This window comes from Bombus impatiens, unplaced genomic scaffold (assembly GCF_000188095.3).
Source record: "Bombus impatiens unplaced genomic scaffold, BIMP_2.2 scf_0647, whole genome shotgun sequence".
Lineage (NCBI taxonomy): Eukaryota > Metazoa > Arthropoda > Insecta > Hymenoptera > Apidae > Bombus > Bombus impatiens.
Window position 1 is genome coordinate 171,908 of NT_177066.1, and position 309 is coordinate 172,216.

The following is a 309-nucleotide window of genomic DNA, read 5'->3' on the forward strand; positions in this document are numbered from 1 at the left end:
TAACAGGTTCAGCAACCAACGATAACGTTATCGCGAAGAAAGGAAAACAATCTATGTGCCGGAGGGACGGATAGACGAACCTTTGGAATACATTAGCATTAAACGCTCATTCTCCGCTTAATCGATGCATGTCGCGCTTATCGGTCGTCGGAGGCGTTTTTTGGACACAGCATCGTCGAATCTCCGAACAAATAACGAGCCCCAGTTTTTCTTTTTCTCATTACAGATTGGCGGCGCTGTAGTAGCGTCGACGAGATACCAACAAGGACGACTACGGCGGCGGCGGCGGCGGCGGCGGCGACGACGACG